Here is a 21730-nt window from a genome sequence, read left to right on the forward strand (position 1 = left end):
TGGAATGGTTGAGTCTGAGAGTAGAAAAGGCGTGGATGGTTTCAGCAACAGATGTGCTTAGGCAGGGTCAGAGACGGATAATGTTACGGAGGGGGAAAATGACCGATCTTGGTGATGGCCTGGATATGTGGTCAGAAGCCCATCTCAGCATGGATTATAATGTTAAAAGCAATGAGATGAGGAAAAATTTCTTCTCTCATAGGGTCGTGAACCTGTGGAATTCTCTACCACAGAAGGCGGTAGAGACCAAGTCACTGAATGTATTCAAGAAAGAGATCGATAATCTTTTAGATTTTCATGGTGTCTCGGGATATGTGGAGAAAGTAATCTGGCATTGAGATCAAAGATCAACCATGATCACATTGAATGGCAGAGCAGGCTCGAAGGGCCAAATCGCCTAATGTTGCTCCTAGTTTCTACATCTGTATTTCTATGTGGCTCAACAGCAAATGGTTGCCAGGCAGAGGTGTTGAAAAGAGATCAGGAAACACAGTTTGTGCTGGGGACAGAAAACAATGGTTTCAGTCTTCTCAAGATTTAGTTAGGGGAGATTCCTGCCCATTCAGCACTGAATGTCAGACAAGCGGCATAACAAATCGGAGACAATTGAGGGGCCACAAAAGAAGTGGTAAATGAAATAGAACTGAGTGGTGTATATGTGCAACAGTATGTTTTCAGTTGATGTCATAGATACATAGAACATACAGTGCAGGAGGAGGCCACAGTGCAGGAGGAGGCCACAGTGCAGGAGGAGGCCACAGTGCAGGAGGAGGCCATTCAGCCCATCGAGTCTGTACTTAAGCCCTCACTTCCACCCTATCCCAATAACCCCTCCTTTTTGGACGCAAAGGGCAATTTAGCATGGCCAATCCACCTAACCTGCACGCCTTTGGATTGTGGGAGGAAACCGGAGTACCCGGAGGAAACCCACGCAGACACGGGGAGAACGTGCAGACTCCGCAGTGACCCAGCGGAGAATCAAACCTGGGACCCTGGCGCTGTGAAGCCACAGTGCTGTTGTCGAGGGACAGTATGTAAATGGAGTCAAGATAGATCGTAGGAGGATACTAGGAGTAACGGTGCATAATTGGCAAGAGGAGCCATTGCAGGTGATTCTTTGGCTATAATATGATAGGTAAAAATGGAATCAGGCAAGTGCAGTCCTACCTAGCTTGGCAACAGGAGAGAAGTGTTTAAGGAGGATGGTATCGTTAACTATGTCAAAGGTTGAAGATGGGTTGAGAAGGATGAAGAGGTAGTGTTCACCATGGGCAGTCAAATAGGATGTTAGAAGGATGGTAGATCATAGAATCATAGAATTTACAGTGCGGAAGGAGGCCATTCGGCCCATCGAGTCTGCACCGGCTCTTTGAAAGAGCACCCTACCTAAGCCCACACCTCCACCCTATCCAAATAACCCAGTAACCCGACCCAACACTAAGGGCAATTTTGGACACTAAGGGCAATTTAGCATGACCAATCCAACTAACCTGCACATCTTTGTACTGTGGGAGGAAACCGGAGCACCCGGAGGAAATCCACGCACACACGGGGAGAACGTGCAGACTCCGCACAGACAGTGACCCAGCGGGGAATTGAACCTGGGACCCTGGAGCTGTGAAGCAATTGTGCTAACCACCATGCTACTGTGCTGCCCTGGTAGCCTGGACACAAATAATTGAAGGTAGGATGGTTGAGGAACAATGGCGGATGTTCAGGCAGATATTAAACACCTCTCAATTAAAGTATATTCCTGAGAGGAAGAGAAATTGTAAAAGGGAGAAAAACGTTCCATGGCTAAACAAGGAAATCAAGGAGTACAAAAAGGCAAAAACTCGGGGATACCACACTGCAAAAGCTAGCGGTAAGCTGGAGGATTGGGAGAACTTTAAGGTGCAGCAAAAAGCTTCTAACAATAGAATAAAAAAAGTGAAGATGAACTATGAAAGGAAACTAGCAGAAAACATAAACAGTGATACCAAGGGCTTCCATAAGTATATAAAGAGGAAGAGGATAGCTAAAGTAAATGCTGGCCCTTTAGAGGGCGATACTGGTGAGGTAATAATGGGGAACACAGAGATAGCAGGGGCACAATATTTTGCCTCTGTCTTTATGGTAGAGGATAATAAATATTTAAGAAATACAGTTAACGCAGAGGAACTTAGTGCAATAACCATCACTCAGGAGAAGATATTGAATTAACTAATGGGACTAAAGGCAGATAAGTCTTCTGGACCCGATGGTCTGCACCCCAGAGTATTAAAGGTGGTGGCAGCAGAGATAGTGGATGCATTGGTTATGATATTTTGAAATTCCCTGGATTCTCGAAGGTTCTGGTGGATTGGTAACTCCCCTATTCATAAAGGGAGAGAGGCAAAAGTAGGAAACTATAGGCTGGTTAGCTTGATCTCTGTGGTGGGGAAATTACTGGAATCAATCATTAAGGAGGAGATGACTGAATATTTGGAAAGACAAAGCCCAATCCACCATTGTCAGCCTGATTTTATGAAGGGTAAGTCATACTTGACAAACTTGCTCGAGTTCTTTGAGGGTGTACCAACAAGGTGGATACGGTATATCCAGACTTCCAGAAGGCGTTTGACAAGGTGCTGCATAAAAGATTGACCCAGAAGGTGAGATTGCAGGAGGTTGGGGGTTGAATACTAGATTGAATTGAGGATTGGCGGACTGACAGAAAGCAGGTCGGGTTAAATGGGTCCTTCTCTGGCTGGGCAACTGCAACTAGCGGGGTGCCACAGAGGTCAGTGCCCAGACCTCAACTGTTAACAATCTATATAAATGATCTGCAAGCAGGGACAGAGTGTAACATTGCAAGAGATGCGGCTGATACTAAAGTAGGTGGGAAAGCAGGCAGTGAAAAGGAGGTACAGATTTTACAGATGGCACTTAGCCTCAGGAATGGAGAATTCCGCCCAGAGTTCAGGAGCATGGATTTGGAAGTGATAATATGTTCAAGGGCTTTGGAGATCAAGTTTGAAGTTGACCAAAGAGACAAGAGGGTGAGTTTTTTTAGGAGAGGTCTGGCCTCATTTTACACGCTCAGTTTCTTAGTCTGATGAGGCGAGATCAGCTAGGTGCAATCTTGGGTCATCACTCCTCTCCCATCAGCTATATACATCACACTGGCTATCAGCTGAGTAATCTGAGGCCACTGCTCTCCTGCTCACCATGCTGAGTGAATGGAGTCCCCTTTCACACAACTACCCTGCTGGATGTCAATTCAGTATTGGAACTCTAAGCCATGCTCATTGTAGAATGCGGTTCAAACCCATCATGTTCTCACTGGGCAATCCAGCCAAGGGGAGGAGGCTCACTTCAATGACTAAAGTCAATCCCTTGAGAATTATAGTTGCATTCAAATTAAAGAAAAGGCTAACCATTTTTAAAGATCAGTGTTATTTGATTGCACCACAGAAGGGCGGTGCAAGGCTGTGTTCATGATCCCAAAGGAATCACTTCCAGTCTCAGCCAGATTAATATAAGATGCTGAACCAAAGTCAGGGGCTTCCTCACAGAGAGGGCAAACATCCTTGTGACCAGGTGAGAGGTGTCAACAGTGACAGGGAGAGCACATCACTAATCATCTGTGGGCTATGTAAAACTTTGTACAAGCGAGAAGAAGATACACTCACTTCCTGACAGTGCAAGTTGTTAAAATTATTTGCCAGATGTGTCAGATTTGCCCATGAGTCATAACTCATACTGAAATGTTCCATGCCGTGTGTAACATAATGTATGCCTCTTTAGCACTTTTCCTTCAGTGACAATGATGAAATAACAAGAGTAGCTGTAACAATGATCCAAAAACCCACACTTATCGGTATATTCAGACGGAGGTTTGAATTCAGGGAAAATCTATTCAGCGTTCTAACTAGCTAATTGTGTGTGAATCAGTGGCTTTTGAGTCTGACAACTGAACACAAATTGCACCCATATGTACAGGCTAATCGTTGGGAGTTCATTGCCAAAAATGCAAATGTACATGGGCCGATTGTGAATATACCCATGCACAGTGGAAAATGTTAACCCAAGAGATTGCTGTGTTTATTGGCAGAGTTACACTAAAATTCTTTATTTTAAGATATTCTGGCATGATTTTGCCTTTAGAGTCACTACATCAGTCTTCTATCTCTCTCCAGTGTATTCACCTGACACAGTAATTATTACAGAGCGCAGATATTTTCTCAAGAATCCAGGGTATGTATTAAGCTTGATACATAAAGGAACTAGAGGATGGATTAACATGAGCCACAGAAGTCTATTTACATCCAAACTCCAAACGTACTGCAAATATCAGAAAACTCCGATATAGAGTTTGTAATGGTGTAACAACCTATGGAAATACAAATGCTGTATACTTTAAATTAGGAATCCATTTTAAACTGAGGTTTCTGGTTTGGAACCGAGATTTTATAAACAATTTTATAACCTTCTAAGAAACCACTAATTAAAAGTTTGTGCATGTTTGGAGGAAACTTGTACACATGTCCCCTATACATCTAGTGTACAATTTGCACCGATGGGGTGAAGTCAGCAAGAATATAATAACAATTGAATTTTGTCCTATTGGTCTTTCTATCAGAGAGAGAATAGAATGATTGGGCGAGTTATAGTAACCTCCTATAGCATTTAAAAAAAATTGTTTTTGGGCTCTGGCCATTCCTGGCAGGGCCAGTTTTTATTGCCCACCCCTAACTGCCCTTCGGAAAAAAGTGGTAATCTGCCTTCTTGAACTGCTGCAGGTCATGAGGTGCAGTTTCATCCTCAAAGCTGTTAGGGACGGAGTTCCAGGAGTTTGACTCAGTGACAGTGAAGGAACAGTGATGGAGTTCCAAATGAGGACGGTGTGTGGCTTGGAGGAGAAATTGCAGGTGCTGGTATTCCCATGAATCTGTTGTCCTTGTCCTTCTAGGTGGTCGAGGTCACAGGCTTGGAAGGTTTTGCAGAAGGAGCAATGCTTAATAGCTACATTGCATCTTGCAGATGGTGTTTGGGTTTTGAAATGTAACTTGTCTGATTGACCCTTCAGGATTTCAGTAGTCATGGGACCATGCCATAAACATTTCAGTCCTTATACTTGCAAAATGATGCCCATGAGTCATAAAATGTAGATCCTGCAAAAGGAGCAAAGAAGACACTGAGAACCGAGGAACACAGTAAGGTTCCAAATCTGCAAACAGCTGCTGAAAAGAACAAAGGAAAACAGACAAAGGCTGCAACGCTGCAAGAGAAAGAAGTAAGACACATGCAGGCAGCAAGTAAAAGTACTGGCTGGAGAAAAATTACAAATGAAAAGCAGACACAGGCTGCAAGTGAAATTACAGGCTGAAGAGACAAAGTGAACATAGACAAAGGCTACAAGTAAATAATACTGTGGAAGTAAAAATGGCTGCAGTAAATTTATTTTCCAATAATCTCTAGTCGAGATGAAAAATGATGCATGGCAAAACTGGCAGATTTATCAGTTACAATATTAAAACTACGAGATTGCAACAGACTTAATTAAGACACCCGATAGGGGAGGGACTACTACAAAGAATATACCACCCTAATTCTGATAGATGAGCAAAGAAAAATTAAAACAGAAATTTTGAAATCCTTGAACACACATTTTGAACCCAAATGAATGGTACATATAAGAGATAGGTATTCAACACGAGAGTTCAGAGTGAATGTGAGACCATTGAATGTAATAACACAACTAGCAGAATCATGTGAATTTTGGCAGCTAAAAGATGATTAAAGGTAGCTTGGTCCTAGGTGTGAGAGACCCCTTGGTAAGAGCAAGTCTACTGAATATTGAGAAACTGACATTAAAGAAAGTGATCGATGTGTCAAAATGTGGAAGTTGTGAAATGTCAGCTAGATCAGAGAGCAGACCAGGAAATGCATTACAGAGAGAAACCGTCAAAGCTGAAAAAGCAGCGCAACCACAGACAAAAGGCAGGATGCAAACACTGCAGAGGACAGCCTGCACAGGAAAATATGGACCGCACAGTATAGGGATAGCAGTGTTTTAGCTGAAAGAAGCAAAATCATTGTGCACACAAGTGCTTGGCTAGAAAAAAGCAAAATGAGCCTGTACAGATGGCCACTGGAGAAATACCAGCAGTTGAGTCTGATGAAGCACTATACACAATGTAACAGGTTGGTTCAGCCAAGCCATTACGTGATAAATGGTTTGCGGCACCAAAGGGCAGAAAAGTCCCCTAGAAAAATGGAAACAAAACACTCTAGAATGAGGGAGATTGAAGACCCCAGAGACAGGGAGACAATATTCCAGTAAGCCACAAGATGGTTGCCGACCACGCCAGTACAATGAATGAATGAGCCGAAAGTAAATATTCTACAGGAAACTGTTCACTGAGCTGAACTGGAAGAGTGGAAGGGCAAGATTTCAGTTGAGTTTATACCTTTGGAAGCGCACGATAAACTGAAATCTTCAATGAGCCAAGCTGTGTGAGATAGGACCAAACAAAGATTATAGACAGGGGGAAAAGAATGACTCACAATTCCACAGTTGAAAACTCAAAGCAGGAGTTGAAAAAACTCAACTAAATATACCGGCATTTGGGCGACACGGTGGCGCAGTTGTTAGCACTGCTGCCTCACGGCGATGAGCACCCGGGTTCGATTCCGGCCCTGGCTCACTGTCCATGTGGAGTTAGCACATTCTCCTCATATCTGCGTGGGTCTCATCCCCACAACCCAAAGATGTGCAGGATAGGTAGTGTGGCTATGCTAAATTGCCTCTTAATTGGAAAAATGAATTGGGTACTCTAAATTTATTTAAAAAAATATAACAGCACAACCGCAGACAGATCCAAACAGCGAGTGAAGCCGTTCCTTCACAGCAATCGGCTTGTCGGGGAAAGCAATCTCACCAGTTGTATCGAGTACAGAGCTATCATCAATCCCAGAGATGCACATGTTCCCAACAACCGAAATGGAACAACAGCAGTCACCAAGGCAACGAAGGGCATGGGAACGACATTCTCTAGACAAAGACCATCAGCCAAAGGAACAGCCAATGTCAACGTGCACACATTCCATTCAGAGACCTGCACAGGTTAAAGACTAGGGACGTCCCGGGACCATCACCGATATCAATAAAGATTAATGTTGGGTGGGAAAAATGGTGTTGAGGCTGCCGTTGGCAATGGCGGCTGTCTCCGCCATATAGCGCGGGACCTTTAAGAAATAATGGCAGGCAGGGGTTCCACGATGAATCACTGGAGGGTGGCCTCTGAAATCACTCACCCGGCTATGAACTCAGCGATTCGATTATGTGGGTGCCATCTTTAAAGGCCACCCGGGCATAGCGAGCATTTCAGGGAACATTCTGAAACTAGGTGCACGCCTGGCATCAAACTGACACCCCGGTATTACTCTGGAATTAGCTTGGTATTACCCTGGCACACCCTGGCATGACCCACTCCCCCGACTGCTGCGCTCACCTCCAAACTTCCCTGGGAGTACTGTTGTCCAGGTGCAGGCCTTCAGAGACCAGTGGTGCTTCGCACTGTTCTGACATTATGCCACCATGGATGCGTTATTTGACATGATTCTGGTGTATGGGCCTGGTAATGAGATGCTAATTTATTTACACGATCGCTTCCTTATTCTACATTGACGTGAAACTTGATTTTGGCCTTCTTGCGATATTTTATGCTCTCGTCACCAAACCCGCATAATGCAAATGGGAGCGGAAAATCCTGACCTGTGTGTGCAATGCATGTGGACAGACTGATTAGAAGACCAGACAGTTGAGAGCTGTGGCTTTGTAATGGGTTACAGGATCATACATGCAAATATGTCTTTTATTTGCCAGGGGGTTGCATCTTTGATTCAAAATGGAAGGGGGATGTTTGGCTTTTGAAATGTAACCAGTCTGATTGACACCTCAGCCTTTCAGTAGTCATGTGACCATGCCATGAGTCTACATCTGGAGATAGACTTCTCAAAATCAGTTCAATAAAAACCTCTCACATAAATACAAGAATGAAGACAGCTGTCCTTACACTTGCAACAGATGAGGCACATTGCTGCCACTGTGCGTCAGTAGTGGATGGAATGAATCTTCAAGGCAGAGGATCGCGTGACAATCAAACAGGCTGCTTTGCTCCAAATGGCCTTGAGTTTCTTGAATGCTGTTGGAGAGATACTCATCCAGGCAAGTGGAGAGTTTCCCATCACACTCCTGACTTGTAGATGGTGGACAGGCTTCGGGGAGTCAGGACGCAAGTTACTCACTACACAATTCCCAGCCTTTATCCTGCTCTTATAGGCACAACATTTATATGGCTCATCCAGTTCAGTTTCTGGTCAATAGTAACCCCCAAGATATTAATACTGAAGGATTCAGCGGTGGTAATGCCATTGAAAGTTAATGGGAGATGGTTAGATACTCACTTGTTGAAAATGGTCATTGCCTATTATGCAACTGTGAACATACAATACATGGACTGATGAACCAGGAGTAGGCCACTCGGCCCTTCGAGCCTGCTCCACCATTCAATAAGATCATGGCTGTTCTGACTGTAACCTCAACCCCACATTGCTGCCTGCTCCCGATAACCTTCCCCCTCCTTGTGAATGACGAATCTAGCTGGCTCTGCCTGAAAAATATAAACAGTTTCTGCTTCCATTGCCTTTTGAGGAAGAGAGTTCCTTACCGATGGCCCTCAGCTAGAAAATATTTCTCCTCATCCCCGTCTTTAATGAACGAAAGAGGAAACCTCCTCTCCACATTTACACCGTCAATACTCCACAAGATCTTAAAGGCTTCAATCAAGTCGCCACTTACTCTTCTAAACTCGAGTGGATACATACCTAACCTCTCCAACTTTCCCTCAGCCGACAACCTGCTCATTCCTGATATTAATCTAGTAAATGTTCTGAACTGCTTCTAATGCATTTACATATAAGTGGCCAGTACTGTACACAATACTCCAGATTTGGGGCACAATGTAACTAAAAAAAAAAATGAGTCCGTTCCGGGTGGGAATCGAGGGCTGTTCCTGGTGCTTGCAGTGCTGGGAACGGCCCGCTCTCTAATGGCATTCTGTTTATCTTCACACCCCGGCGGGGAACACCCTGCCAAGGCCGCACTTAGCCTCATACCCTGCACTGAAGAGTGCAGGAAGAGATTGGGGCGCATTTTAAGAACCTGGCATTGCCATGGTGCCTGGATGGCACCAGTCACAGAGTCAGCCACCACCCGGGGGCCTCCAATCTCCTGGAGACCCCCTCCCCAAGTACCATTCCGCCTGATCCCCGGTTGTGGGGTCTCCTCGGCGAGGCTGATAGATGCCGGGTGGCCGTTCAAACTGGCGGCACTATAACTAAATGAGCCTTTAAGTTCTTTTAGCTAGGCAAGTCTGAGTCCTGCCCATTGTGGGCAGGATCCAGATCGCAACGTCTCAGGAGATCTCGTTCGAGGCCGTCCCGATTCCGGTGGGACGTGGCCAGTAAATCGCGCCAGTGGTCTCACCAGTATGGCATGAATGTTACTTGTCGCTTATCAGCCCAAACCTGAATGTTGTCCATGTCTTGCTGCATGCAGGCACCAATGAGTTTAATATCTGTGGAATTATGAATGAAAATATCTTCTGACTTTGGCCGGGATTTGTGACATGACATGAACTGTTCAGAATACAAAGGGTTAATGTCATATCATAATTAACCACTAGATGGAGCTAGATGCAGAACTATATAAAGCAATGACTCACAGACTTCTGGGAGAGAGCTGGAGGAGAATAGTGATAGAGAGGACAGTATAGTTATAGAGTGTAGAGACTAGTGTTAGTTGAGTGTAAATTGTAGATTACTAGATTATTGTCTACTGTAGGCGTAAGTCGTCGAGCTTTATTAAGTAGTGTAAATAAATGTCAGTTTCGTTAATGAGCTTAACTTCTGTGGCGATTGTGAACACTCCACATCCAAGCTGATAACAAGAATCATACAGAACACCACAGGACTCTGCGATCCGAGTTCGCCCCACCATCGCTGCCAGTGAGAACGGAGAATTTGGCGCTTAGAGAAAACTCCATTCACTGCAGCGAGACCGGAGAATCCCACCAGCGTGAAACGGGCTGGATTCTCCGATTCTGCAGCTATGTCCGCAGGTTCCGTCTGGTCTTACAAACAAAATGTTGGTGCCGCCCCCACACCGATGCTCTGCCCAGTGAGGGGCTAGCAGCCGTGCCATGTAAAGCCCCTGCTTTACCTGCCGATTAGGACGGCGGCGGCCTGTGACGGCCACGGCACATAACATGGCGCCGGCCGCGGCATACCCGGCCTACCAAAAACTGCCCCCCATAATTCCTCTCACCACTTCCTGACCACCACGTCCTGAGGCCATCCCGACAGCTTGCTCCTCGAGTATGGAGCATCGGAAAAACATCGCCGCCCACGATTCCGGCGTAAAAATTGATTCTCCAGCCAATCGCCAAACGCGATTTGGGCATCAGCAATCGGAGAATCCAGCGCAGAGAATCCTTTTTGTCAAAGGAAGGGTCATTGATGAAGTAGTTGAAGATGGTTGGGACCAGGACACTGACCTGAGGAACTTCTGCAACAATCTTCTGTCATGTGAGAGTACCTTTAAGAAATGGGTGTTTATAAATGGGTGTGGATATAAATATCTGTAGTGAGACTACCTTTAAGAAATGAGTGTTTATTACTGCAGTGATGTCAGAGAGTGGGTGGAGCTGGGCTGTCTTTCAGCTTTTTACTTTCTTTTTAAGCTCTTTGCTGCAGGGTGTGTTTTAGTTTTGTTTTCAGTGTTGGAGCTGAAGCCAGACAGGGCAGGTGTACTGTTGATCTCTCTGCTGTCATGTGAGAGTACCTTTAAGAAATTGATGTTTAAGCAATGTACCTTTAAGAAATGGAGCTGATCATATTACTGAAGTGATGTCAGAGTGTGGGGGAAGCTGAGCTCACTTCTGCTTTTTGAGTTTCAGTTTGAGAACGCAGCTGGAAGTGTCTGTGTGTTTTGCTGTGAGCGGCATGAAGAAACACAGAGCTGGTCTGTTGATTTCTGCAATCCAAAGACTATAAATATATTGAATGTAACCTAATGTGCTCCTATTTTTGAAGGTTTGAAGTCTTTTGGATGTTTAAAGGAACAGTTTGAAGGATTATTTAGTGTTGTAGTCTTTTGGGGTTATCTTTGAAGTAATGGGTGTTAAGATGTTCAATGTTTGTTTTAAAAGGGTTGACTTGAGTTCATAGAATAAACATTGTTTTGTTTTAAAAACCACTTGTCCATTTCTGCTGTATCACACCTGGAGAGTACGCCATGTGCTTCCCACACCACATTAAAAGTTGTGGGTCGGTTGAACTCCATGAAACCCTTTGGGGTTCTGTAAACCCGGACCCATAACAATTGGGGGCTCGAGGGGGATAAAAGTCTATCGATTGGATTGGCTTAACAAACCTAAGGACAGTGAGGGGTGAGCATATGGTGGTTGCTTTTCAGGTGTAGTATTTTAGTTTAAGTGGGGAGTGTGTTGTGGACAATGGCTCTTTCAGAGGCTCAGAAGTTTTTGGGGTGGACACGGTTACACGCAATACCTTATGGACAGAGACTAAAAGCAGACTGTTAGATTTGGCAAAAGCATTGCAGTTAACATTGCCTGGCAAAATGCGAAACGATGAGGTACTTACCGCGGTAGCTGAGCATTTAAATTTGCCTGAGATACATTCTGACTCATTAGAAATGGTACCGCTCCAGTTGCAGATTAAGCAATTTGAACATGAAAAAGAATTAAAGCAGCTTGAATATGCAATGAGAGAAAAAGAAAAGGAGAGATAAGAAAGAAACAAGGAAAGAGATAGAGATAGAGAGGAAAAAGAAAAGGAGAGAGAAGAAAGAAACAAAGAAAGAGATAGAGAGGAAAGGGAAAAAGAGAGAGAGTTTAAACTTCATAAAATGGCTATGAAACATGAAAATCAGTTAAAATTGGCAGACGCAAAGGGAAACATACAGTTGGATGAGATTGATGAGGATAGTGAGACAGAGCGTCATAGTCGAAGTCATGGTGGGGATCAATTTAAATATGTCCAAGCATTGGCAAGGTTTGACGAGAAGGAGGTAGAAGCCTTTTTCATTTCATCTGAGAAGGTAGCTAAACAAATGAAATGGCCACAGGACATGTGGGTATTACTGATTCAAACAAAGGTGGTAGGTAGAGCTAGTGAAGTGTTTGCATCACTACCGGAGGAGCTATCTGAAACGTTTGAGGAGGTGAAAAAATCCATCTTAGGTGCATATGAGCTAGTGCCTGAAGCTTACAGACAAAGGTTTAGAAATTTAAGGAAAGAATTTGGTCAAACATACATGGAGTTTGAAAGGCTCAAACAGTGTAATTTTGCTAGGTGGATAAGGGCTTTGAAAATAGACCAAATGTATAAAGCTCTCAGAGAAATTATACTTTTGGAGGAATTAAAAAATTCAATTCCTGATGTAATGAGAACTCATGTGGAAGAGCAGAGGGTTAAAACTGCAAGATAGCAGCAGAAATGGCAGATGATTATGAATTAGTTCATAGATCAAGGCTTGGTTTCTGACATCAGTTTCAGCCGGTGAAGGATAGAAACTGGGGACATGAGACATACTCAAGTGGTAAAGGTAAAGGTGATCTGATGGGAGATAATAAAGAGAGTGTACCTCAGATTAAAAAAGAAATCCAGGAGGGTGGAAGAAAAATGAAAAGTTTAAAATGTTTTCACTGTAATAAACTAGGCCATGTAAAGTCACAATGTTGGTGGTTGAAGAAAAGCACTGGGAAGGCTGATGTGGTAAAACAGGGTAAGACAATGGGGTTTGTTAGAGTGGTAAAGGAAAGCCCAAGGGACGTGAAGGAGATGCAAACGATTGTACAGCCTGTTCAAGAAGTAATTGATAAGAAGGTGCCAGAAGTCTTTAAAGAATTTACTTGTGTGGGTAAAGTTTACTCATGTGTATCAGGAGGAGCAGGTAAAGAAGTCACAATTTTAAGAGATACAGGAGCTAGTCAATCTTTAATGGTAAGAGATGAGGAATTATGTAGTTTGGGAAGAATGTTGCCAGAAAAGGTGGTAATATTTGGAATTCAGGGTGAGAGGAGTAGTGTTCCATTATATAAGGTAAGGTTGGAAGGTTCAGTGAAGAGTGATGAAGTGGTAGTAGGAGTAATAGAGAAACTATCTTATCCAGGAATACAGTTTATCTTGGGTAATGATCTAGCTGGATCGCAGGTGGGAGTGATGCCTACTGTGGTTGATAAGCCAGTGGAAAATCAGACAACTGAAATGTTGAAGGACGAATATCCTGCGATTTTTCCAGATTGTGTAGTAACAAGATCGCAAGTCACAGGTTAAGACAAGAGGAGAAATCAAAGAGTGAAAATGACGTTGAAGTGCAATTATCAGAAACGATTTTTGATCAGATGGTTGAAAAAGAACAATAACAGGTGGAGTATGAGGCGGATATTTTTAGTTCAGGAATTTGGTGGAGTTACAACAAAAAGATATAGAAATAAAACGGATATATCATAAAGCATACACGGAAGAGGAATCTGCGTGTATACCAGAGTGTTATTACTGTAAAAGTGATGCCTTGATGAGAACATGGAGACCTGTACATATTCAGGCGGCTGTAAAGTGGGCAGAAGTTCATCAAGTGGTATTGCCGGTAGGGTATAGAAAGGAGGTGTTGCGCGTTGCACATGAGGTACCACTGGGAGCTCATTTGGGGATAAGGAAAACTCAAGCAAAAATCCAGAAACATTTTTATTGGCCTGGACTACATAAAGATGTATTTCACGTTTGTCAATAATGTCACACATGTCAAGTGATAGAGAAACCTCAAGCAGTGATAAAACTAGTGCCCTTAATACCCATTCCAGCATTTGAGGAACCTTTTACAAGGGTCCTAATTGTTTGTGTAGGACCGCTTCCTAAAACAAAAAGTGGGAATCAATATCTTTTGACTATAATGGATGTGTCTACTAGGTTTCCAGAGACCATTCCAGTACGTAATATTACAGCTAAAAAGATTGTGAGGAGTTACTTAAATTCTTTACTAGATATGGACTACCCACAGAAATTCAATCGGATCAAGGATCAAATTTTACTCAAAGTTATACAAAGAAGTTATGGATATCTTAGGAATAAAACAATTTATATCAACTGCGTACCATCCAGAATCGCAGGAAGCGTTAGAAAGGTGGCATCAGACATTAAAGACAATGTTGAGGGCGTATTGTCAAGATTATCCAGAGGATTGGGATAAAGGAATTCCATTCATACTGTTTGCAATTAGGGATGCACCTAATGAGTCAACCAAATTTAGTCCTTTTGAACTAATTTTTGGTCATGAGGTAAGAGGACCACTGAAATTGAGTAAAGAAAAATTGGTGGGTGAGAAATCGGAAATTACACTATTGGATTACGTGTCAAATTTTAGGGAATGATTAAATAGAGCAGGTGAATTGGCTAGACAACATTTAAAAGTTGCACAAAATGTGATGAAACGGGTAGCGGACAGGAAATTCAAAGTTTGTAGTTTTGCCAGTGGAGATAAAGTTTTAGTGTTGTTACCAGTGGTAGGGGAGCCTTTAAAAGCTAGGTTTTGTGGACCGTATCAGATTGAAATAAAATTAAGTGAGGTGAATTATGTGGTAAAAACACCAGATAGCAGGAATATTCACCGAGTGTGTCATGTGAATATGCTTAAAAGGTACTTTGAAAGGGAAGGGGAGAAAAAGGAGGTTTTAATGATTCTAATTCAAAGTGACGAACCAAATCCAGATGACTGTGAATTTGACATACCTCAAATTAAATTGGAAAATGAGGATGTTCTTAAAAATTGGGATGAATTGTTAAGTTACCTTCCAGAGGAAAAACAAACTGACCTGAAAGAGTTATTGATATCACATGGGCAAGTTTGTAGAGATAAATTGCGAAGTACTAAAATAGCTATACATGATGTAGATGTGGGAAATGCTGTTCCTATCAAACAACATCCATATAGACTTAATCCTTTAAAATTGGCACAGATTATAAAGAGATTGAGAGTATGCTTAAAAATGGCATAATTGGGTTGCAGCCAATGGAGCTCACCCATAGTGATAGTACCTAAGCCAGACGGTACCCTAAGGTTGTGTGTGGACTATAGAAAGGTGAATGCAGTTACAAGATCGGACTCTTATCCTATCCCACGGTTGGAGGATTGGATTGAGAAAGTGGGACAATCCGCTTTTATTTCCAAATTGGATTTACTTAAAGGTTACTGGCAGGAACCTTTATCCGAAAGGGCGAAGGATATTTCAGCTTTTGTGACTCCAGATGGTATATACCAATTCAAAGTTATGCCATTTAGCATGAAAAACGCCCCAGCCACATTTCAACGGTTAACTAATACAATCGTTTCAGGATTACCCAATTGTGCGGTGTATATCAACGATCTGGTAGTTTTCAGCCAGGCATGGAAAGAACATTTAAAACACCTTATGGAGTTATTCGATCGACTTCAGGAGGCGGGTTTGGTGATAAAACGCGCCAAAAGTGAATTTGGAAAAGCCCAAGTCACCTTCCTTGGCCATACAATCGGATAGGGTCGATTGTTCCCACGGGATGTGAAAACGAAAGTTATTGGGGAGTTTCCGATACCTCGACACGACGGGAAATAATTCGATTTCTTGGCATGAGTGGATTTGATCGAACATTTGTGCAAGAGTTTTGTAGCATGATTTCTCCACTGATGGACTTGCTGAAGAAACTTTAAAAAATTTCAATGGACAGCGGAGTTTCAACAAGCAGTTGACTGCCTGAAAGCTGTGGTAACCAATGCTCCTGTATTGGAGAATTGCAAGGGACTCTGTGATCAGATTGAACTGAAGTATCTAACTTTAAAAAGAAATGCCGAGGCGTAGAGGAATGGATGGATCATGCAGAGACTTTCTTGTTCAAAGAGACTGTTAATCGAGAAGGATTTTGGTTGGAGGAAGAAGAACGGGAAAACAAATGGACTATATTGTTTTTGAACCAGTAAAGTGTTTTTACTGTGTGCATTTGATGGTGCAAAGGCGTAAAATGAAACCATCTTGAAGTTGATGGTTGATTTTTTTTTCTTGGGGGAAGGTGTCATGTGAGAGTCCCTTTAAGAAATGGATGTTTAAGCAATGGACCTTTAAGAAATGGAGCTGATCATATTACTGGAGTGATGTCAGAGGGTGTCAGAGGGTGGGGGGAGCTGAGCTCACTTCTGCTTTTTGAGTTTCAGTTTGAGAAGGCAGCTGGGAGTGTCTGTGTGTTTTGCTGAGAGCTGCATGAAGAAACACAGAGCTGGTTTGTTGATTTCTGCAATCCAAAAGACTATAAATATATTGAATGTAACCAATTCTTGAAGGTTTGAAGTCTTTTGGATGTTTAAAGCAACAGTTTGAAGGATTATTTAGTGTTGTAGTCTTTTGGGATTATCTTTGAAGTAATGGGTGTTAAGATATTCAATGTTTGTTTTAAAAGGGTTAAATTGAGTTCATAGAATAAACATTGTTTTGTTTTAAAAACCACTTGTCCATTTCTGCTGTATCACACCTGCAGAGTACGCCGTGTGCTTCCCACACCACAATCTATTAAAAGTTGTGGGTCGGTTGAACTCCATGAAACCCTTTGGGGTTCTGTAAACCCGGACCCATAACACTGCCATGAAAAGACTATCTCTTGATCATTTGGTGAATTCAGGCATTCTGCTGCCTGGCAAGACAAAACATAGTCCTGTGTTGTAGATTCGCAAGTTTGACATCTCACTTTTTATGTATACATGGTGCTGTTTCTGGCAGGCTCTCTTTCACCCCTCATTGAACTAGGCCTCAATGGCTTCACTAGGCTTCACCTGAGGAAGGCGCAGTGCTCCGAAAGCTAGTGATTCCAAATAAACCTGTTGGACTTTAACCTGGTGTTGTAAGACTTCTTACTGTGCTTAATGGTAATGGTAGAGTGAAGGATTTGGCGTGTTATGAAGTCATAGATTATGGTTGAATTCTGCAGCTGCTGATGGCCCTCAGAGCCTCACACATTGCCCAATTGTGAGCTGCTGGTTTGGCTCTGAACCTATCCCATTTGGTACAGTAATAGAGGCACACAATAGTATGCAAGGAGTCCACAGTGTGACGACGGGACATCAAAGGAGAACTTCAAAGGGCATCTGTTTGGCTGATACCAGCCCACACATATTGATCCATCATCACACTCAAGGGAAATGTTAAACGCACTTATTCATAAAGATTGCAGGTTACAATAAAGGCTCTGGCATTGGACAGGATATCTGTCTTGTATTGTTAGCCTGGTTTATAGCCCCAATACCTGAATTCAGCGTTGGCATTATATCTGGTCAAAAGTAAATGTGACAGCATAAAATTAAAGGCAATGATTGAAAGATGTTCTCTAGTTCAGTGCTAAACATGCATGTGTATACTATGTGACCATCTATTGTGTACTTTTAGTACACTTTTAGATGCTCTCTGTGCTCCCTTTAAAAAGCAATACCATTGGTGGAAAGTGGATGATTTAACCCCGGCCTTTCACCCCCATCGTGAGATTTGGTTTCTGTGGAGGGCTTCTAGCTGCAGAATGAGCTTCTGAAGCTATCTGTCTGGGACTCTCCGATGTTAGTGTCAAGCTACTGCTCTGATGTCCAATATCCTACTCCTGTGATTCATCATTTAGATGCACAAGTTGGCATCTTCTCTCATGGCTGCCATCAATCTGTTGGAGTACAACCCACTGTACCTCAGTAAACTGAGGAAAAACCTCCCAGAATGCTTACGCATAAGGGGCTAATGTGAACCCTGAGCATTTTGAGTAATGAATTTATGCTAGCAGTCTCCCAGTTTGAATGTAGTTTGCAATTTGAAATTTGGAAGTGTTGGCGCTTGAGCAGGGAAATAATTAAATAGTAACACATTGCTCTTTAAAAGTAAACCATTAGAGCATCGTCAGCTTGAGCTGACTGGGCTGTCGTTGGACCACATGTAGCTATTTGTTCCTGTATGACTGGCTAATGAACTTTCATTAAAATGGTAAATCTGGGTCATTCAGGGAGAGAGAGAGAGTGTGTGTGTGTGTGAGAGAGAGATAGATAGAGAGTGAGAGAGATAGATAGATAGAGAGAGAGAGAGATAGATAGAGAGAGGGAGAGAGAGAGAGATAGAGAGAGAGAGAGAGAAAGAGAGAGAGAGAACTGAGTTATTACCAGGCAACAGATGCAACGAGGGGGGTATAAGCTTCAACGACAGGGCTCAGAGTTATTCTACACTATATTTTTATACAGAAAAACATATTTCTGTGTGTTACACGGGACTCACGAAAATTTTATAAAACAGAAGCAGAGCTTCAGAATCGAAAGTACACAGCCTAACATTGAAATAATGCTACTTGACGGATCCCCTAAACTGCGTGATGCCTCCAGACCCTCTCAGCTCGCCACCCATTGTCTGCTTTGTTGTTTTTCCACATTATAGAAAAACGTTCCCCTGAGCATCCTCTGTATTGTACAGCTGTTGAAGGTGATGTGGGGTGAGATTTACCAGCCTCGTGGTGACGTGATGAGGCCGTCGAATCTCGCGAGTGGTCTCTTGTGAGATTAACGGGCGCTTGTGGTGACTCGCGAGATTCAACCGAACCTTGCGAGACATTTCAATCTGGATTTTGCCCTCGCTGGGCGACATCCAGATCAGCATATTTTAAAAAATATATATATTTTATTGAAGCATTTGTAATTTTCACAATATAACATATTGACATTTCTAAAACAACCGCGTTGGTTGACGCACGAAATGCCCTCTAAAATAACAACACACAATAAACCACGTACCCCACTTCTCCTGCCCTATCCCCAATTACCCGTATACAAAATTCCCTGTCCTTATTTTACATTACCATGCCTCCTATTCCCCCCCCCTTTTTTCCCTTTCCCCCCTTACTGCTGACGTTCAGTTTTTGTAAAGAAATCGATGAACGGCTGCCAACTCCGGGCGAATCCCTGTATTGATCCCCTTAAAGCAAACTTGATTTTCTCCAGATTGAGAAACTCTACCATATCGCTGACCCACACTCCTGATTTTGGGGGCTCCGCGTCCCTCCATCTCAGCAGGATCTGTCTCCGGGCCACCAGGGAGGAGAAGGCCAGAATATCGGCCTCTCTCCCCCCCCCTTGCCCCCGGATCTTCTGACACCCCAAATACTGCTAATTCCGGACTCGGAGTTACCCTATCGTCCAGAACTTCTGACATAACATCTGCAAATCCCTGCTAGAATTCCCTCAGTTTCGGACATGCCCAAAACATATGAACATGGTTGGCCGGCCTACCCCCACACCGCCCACATCTGTCCTCCACCTCCTCAAAGAACCTGCTCATCCGAGCTACCGTCATGTGGGCCCTGTGGACTACCTTGAACTGAATCAAGCTGAGTCTAGCACAGGACGAAGATGCATTTACTCTTTTCAAGGCTTTTTCCCACAGTTCAGTTTCCAACTCCCCTCCCAACTCCTCTTCCCCTCTCTGATAGGGGCCCCTTCCCACTCTAACAATTCCCTGTATTTGTCCGAAACCTTCCCACCTCCAACCCCTGTTTTTGACAGCACTTTATCCTGTAATCCCCTTAGGGGGAGGCGAGGAAAGCTTGGGACCTGTTTCTGTACAAAGTCCCGCACTTGAAGATACCAAAACCCGTTCCCTCCCAGCAAGTCAAACTCCTCCTCTAATGTCTCCAAGGTCGGGAAGCCCCCCTGGATGAATAGATCCCAAAACCTCTCAATCCCTGCCCGCTGCCATACCTTAAAGCCTCCATCCAGCCCCCCCGGGGCAAACCAGTGATTGTCACAGATCGGTGACCACACTGACGCCCCCACCAGCCTCATATGCTGCCTCCATTGCCCCCACACTCTCAGGGCTGCCACTACCACAGGACTTGTGGAGTACCGAGCCGGTGGGAATGGCAGGGGCACCGTCAGTAAAGCTTCCAGACTCGTACCTTTGCAGGATGTTCCCAGACCGACCCCTCCCCCACTACCTACTTCCTGACCATCGATATGTTGGCAGCCCAGTAATAGTGAATAAAGCTTGGGAGAGCCAATCCTCCTTCCCCACGGGCCCGTTCCAGGAGTGCCCTCTTTACTCTCGGAGTTTTACCCGCCCATATAAACCTCGATATCGGCACATTAATACTTCTGAAAAAATCCTTTGGGACAAAAATCGGGAGACACTGAAAAAAAAAAAAGCAGTCTCGGAAGGACAGTCATCTTCACCGTCAGAACCCTCCCCGCCAGCGTCAGTGGGAGCATGTCCCATCTACAAAAATCCCTTCTCATTTGATCCACTGCTTTGCCCAAATTTAACTTGTGAAGCTGCCCCCAATCCTTGGCCACTTGAATCCCCAAATACCTAAAACTCTTCCCAACCACTTTAAAAGGTAGCTCCTTCTGCCTCCTTTCCTGCCCCCGTGCCTGAATCACGAACATCTCGCTTTTTCCCATGTTTAACTTATAGCCTGAAAATCACCCAAATTCTCCTAATACCTCCCATGATTTCAGTCATCCCTCCCACCAGGTCTGTGATATAAAGCAGCAAATTGTCTGCATAGAGAGAGACCCTGTGCTCCACCCCCTCGCTATTCTCCTCCAGGTATTTGCTGCTCTCAGAGCCATTGCTAAGGGCTCTATGGCTATGGCAAACAGTAATGGGGAGAGCGGGCAACCCTGCCTTGTCCCCTGACAAAGACTGAACTCGGTTAGTTCTTACATTTGCCACCGTGACCTGGTACAGTAGCTGGACCCACTTCACAAATCCCTGCCCAAACCCAAACCTGCCTAAAATATCCCACAGATACTTCCACTCCGCTCGGTCGAAAGCCTTCTCCGTGTCCATGGCAACAACCACCTCAGCCTCATGTCCCTCCACTGGCATCATAATTACAATAAGAAGCCGTCTAATGTTGGATGTCAGATGCCTGCCCTTTACAAATCCCGTCTGATCCTCCCCAATAATCTCCGGGACACAATCCTCTATTCGAGTGTCCAGGATCTTTGCCAATAATTTGGCATCTGCATTGAGATCAGCATATTTAAATGAACCATACTGCTCAATTAAATAGGCCTGCGCCGGATTCTCCCGGTGCCTGGGAACTAAGGAACTAACAGCCTCCCCAGTGAGGCCTCGACCAGGTGCTGTTTAATACGTGTTCACACCTGGAGGGGTTTCCCAGGGCATTGGAGGCCCCTGGGTAGTCAGGGACAGGACAGGGTGGCCCCTTGGCTCGCCCTCTAGCACCCGAGCACCTTGGTGCTGCCAGCCTGCCACCTGGTACTGCCAGCCTAGCACTGTCAGGGTGTCCAGGTGGCACTGCCAGGCTTGCAGGGACACTGCCAGGCTAATAAGATGGCAGTGCTGAGGTGCTCGGATGCCAGGGTGGCACTGCCAAGGGGTGGCGCCTGAGGGGGGCCCATGGCCATGAAAGGGGATGAGGGGGATTATGAAGGGTGGGGGGGGGTTGATGGGTGTGTATGAAGGGACCTCATGAAGGTTGCGAGTTTAAGGGTGGGGGTCCTGAAAGTGGGGGGTGCCCAAAAGGGAGGCTGGGGTGCTCTGAACAGGGGGGGGGTGTTGCCTCAGCGACCCCATAGTGGGGTGTCCTCATTTGGGGAGTTATGGGGTGATGTCCA

The sequence above is a fragment of the Scyliorhinus torazame genome, chromosome 16 (assembly GCF_047496885.1).
Source record: "Scyliorhinus torazame isolate Kashiwa2021f chromosome 16, sScyTor2.1, whole genome shotgun sequence".
Taxonomy (NCBI): domain Eukaryota; kingdom Metazoa; phylum Chordata; class Chondrichthyes; order Carcharhiniformes; family Scyliorhinidae; genus Scyliorhinus; species Scyliorhinus torazame.